The following is a 3,579-nucleotide window of genomic DNA, read 5'->3' on the forward strand; positions in this document are numbered from 1 at the left end:
CTGTGGGTTTCTCCTATGTGTGCTTTATTATATCCAGACCCTACTCTATTGAAGGTTTTTACCATGAATGGATGCTGTCCTTTGTCAAATGCTTTTCTTCATCTATTGAAAGGATATGGTTCTTATCCTTTTCTTTATCCATTTGGTTATTTTTTCATCCTACAAGAAGCCATAACTTTATTAATGATATAAACAGTACATATTTCAAACTAAGCTGCATTTATTCTTTTGAAACACACAAAAATGAGCCCTTGTTTTCAGATGGTTACATTGTTAATTTCATAATAAGATTTATAGTATCATTACTGTTGTTCTTCAGGGCTTGGATGTCTTCACTCTTGACACATTTGCATGTGACGTGACTAATTCTGAATTGTTAACATCTACATATGGTTCGTCAACCTCTTCCTCTTCACTCTCCGCTTGTACAGTTGGAATCTGTGTTGAATGTCTGAGACAACTTTACCTTGAACTTTGAGTTTCTCAACATCTTCTAGTCATGCCTGCTAAGACAAAGCCCTGGCCTTGGCTTCCCCCAAAACTATGTAGGTATCTGAAGCTAAGCTCTTGTAGACATCTGGTTTTGTGATGACATAGAGGATATTCTTAGATTTCCACATAGTGACGCTATCATAGACCCATTTTGGACATAGCCTTCCATACCTTGTTTTATTTCTGGCTCTGTTTTGTGCTGCTGACTGGTCCTTCATCAATTTCAGCTGCTGCTGCCAGCCAGGCTTGTTGTGGCATTGCCTGCATGCAATCTTGTTTCTCAAGCTCTGATGCTGATCCATCACTGTTGGAATGTGTTCCAGACCTTAACTCAGTCTAGAGCCAGGGTGACTGCTACTGTATAGCAGTAATGTTTTCTGTGGGTTCACCTGGCATATTGTGCAGGGAACAAAGAACCAAGAGGACAGCAGAAAGAGAGTGAACAAGAATATGACCCATGCCTGTTGCAGAAGGATTATCCTTTCTTTTACTGATGTGATACAGCATGCCGATTTGTGAATAATGAACCACGCTTGCATCCAAGGAATAAATCCCTTGACCATGATGAATTATTATTTTTTTTTAATATACAGCTGGGTTTGGTTTGCTAATATTTTGTTGAGGATTTTTGCATCTATGTTCATCAGGGATATTGGCCTGTAGTTCTTTTTTTTTTTGTGGTGTCTTTATCTGGTACTGGTATAAGGGTAATGCTGGTCTCCTAGAATGAAATTGGAAATTTTCCTTCCTTTTCTATTTTTTGGAATGGTTTGAGAAGAATATGTATTAACTCTTCTTTAAATGTTTGGTGAAATTTATCTGTGAAAGCATCTGGCCCTGGACTTTTGTTTGTTGGGAGATATTACTGATTCGATTTCTTTGCTGGTTATCAGTCTGTCCAAGTTTTCTATCTTCCTGTTTGTTTCAGTAATTTATATGTTTCTAGAAATTTATCCATTTCATCTACATTGTTCAATTTGTTGGCATATAGCTTTTCATAATATTCTCCTATAGAAGAATACTCTCTGTATTTCTCCTATAATTATCTGTATTTCTTCTCTCATGTGATTTTGTGTGAGTCCTTAATCTTTTATTTTTGATAATTCTGGCTAGAGGTTTATCAATTTTATTAATTTTTTCAAAGAACCAACTTCTCGTTTCACTTATCTGTTCTACTTTTTTTTTTTTTTAGTTTAAATATCACTTAATTCTGCTCTAATCTGCATTTCCTTCCTTTTGCTGGCTTTAGGATTCATTTGTTCTTTTTCTAGCTCCTTTAGGTGTAAAGTTAGGCTTCTTTCTGGACTGGTATATACTACTTTTGTTCTGTCCTAAAGTTTTTGGACCACAGTGTTTTCCTTTTCATTTGTTCCCATGTATTTAAAAAAAACTTTTTTTCCTTATATTTTCTGGTTGGCCCATTCATGGTTTAGTAGTATGTCATTTAACATCCATGTATTTGTGGTCTTTCCAGAGTTTTTCTTCTGGTTGACTTCTAGTTCATAGCAGTGTGGTCAAAAGAGGTTCATGGTATGACTTCTGCCTTAATGTTTGTTGAGACATGTTTTATGATTTCATGTAAGATCTATTCTGGCAAATGTCGCATGTGCACTTTAAAAAGAAGGTGTATTTTGAGGGGCACCTGGGTGGCTCAGTCGGTTAAGTTTTTGACTTCAGCTCAAGTCATGGTCTCTCAGTTCATGAGTTTGAGCCCCACATCAGGCTCTGAGCTGTCTGTGCCAACAGCTTGGAATCTGGAGCCTGCTTTGGATTCTATGTTTCCCTCTCTCTCTGCCCCACCCCTATTTGTGCTCTGTCTCTCACAAATAAACATTAAAATTAAAAAAATATAAAAATAAAATAATGTGTATTTTGCTGTCTTAGGATACAATGTTCTGAATATATCTGTTAAGTCCATCTGGTCCTGTGTGTCATTCAAAGTCATTGTTTCCTTGCTTATTTTCTGTTTAGATAATCTGTCCATTGATGTGACTGTGGTGTTAGGGTCTCCTACTATTATTGTATTATTATAGATTAGTTCCTTTACATTTGTTTTTGTTTATGTTTTTGGGTGCTCTCATATTGGGTGTGTAAATATTTATAATTCTTAGATCTTGTTGGATTGTCGCCTTTATTGTTATATAGTGCTCTTCTTTGTCTCTTGTTAGTCTTTGTTTTATTTAATTAAAAAAATTATTTAAATCCAAGTTAATTAACATGTAGTATAATAACAGGTTCAGTAGTAGAATTTAGGGATGCATCACTTACATATAACACCCAGTGCCCATCCCAACAAGTGCCCTCCTTAGTACCCATCACACATTTAGCCCATCCCCCTACCCACCTCCCCTCCAACAACCCTCAGTTTGTTCTCTGTATTTAAGAGTCTCTTATGGTTTGCCTCCCTCTCTGTTTTTATCTTATGTTTCCTTCCCTTCTCCTATGTTCATCGGGTGTGTTTCTTGGATTCTGCATGTAGGTGAAATTATATGGTATTTGTCTTTCTCTGCCTGACTTATTTTGTTTAGCATAATACACTCTAGTTCCATACACAATGTTGCAAATGGCAAGATTTCACTCTTTTTGACTGTCAATATTCCATTGTGTGTGTGTGTGTGTGTGTGTGTGTGTGTACACACACACACACACACACACACACACACCCCACATGTTCTTTATTCAGCAGTTGGTAGACATTTGGGCTCTTTCCATAATTTGGCTATTGTTGATATTGCTGCTATAAACATTGGGGTGCATGTGCCCCTTCAAATAAGCATTTTTGTATCCTTTGGATAAATACCTAGTAGTACCATTGCTGGGTTGTAGGGTAGTTCTATTTTTGACTTTTTGAGGAACCTCCACACTGTTCTCCAGAGTGGCTATACCAGTTTCCATTCCCATTAACAGTGCAAAAGGGTTCCCCTTTCTCTGCATCCTCACCAACATCTCCAGTTTCTTGAATTATTTTTAGTACAGCCTTTGTTTTAAAGCCTAATTTATCTGATGTAAGTACAGCTATTCTATCTTTTTATGACATCTATTTGCACAATATATGTTTCTCTATCCCCTCACTTTCAATCTGCAGGT

At 36.6% G+C, this 3,579-nt stretch overlaps 1 pseudogene; it reads right to left on the bottom strand.

The window, feature by feature from the left end:
* Positions 1-265: 265 nt before the first annotated feature.
* On the bottom strand, positions 266-888 carry LOC131506057 (nascent polypeptide-associated complex subunit alpha-like; annotated as a pseudogene).
* Between the last annotated feature and the right edge of the window lie 2,691 nt (positions 889-3,579).

The sequence above is a fragment of the Neofelis nebulosa genome, chromosome 3 (assembly GCF_028018385.1).
Source record: "Neofelis nebulosa isolate mNeoNeb1 chromosome 3, mNeoNeb1.pri, whole genome shotgun sequence".
NCBI classification, from domain to species: domain Eukaryota; kingdom Metazoa; phylum Chordata; class Mammalia; order Carnivora; family Felidae; genus Neofelis; species Neofelis nebulosa.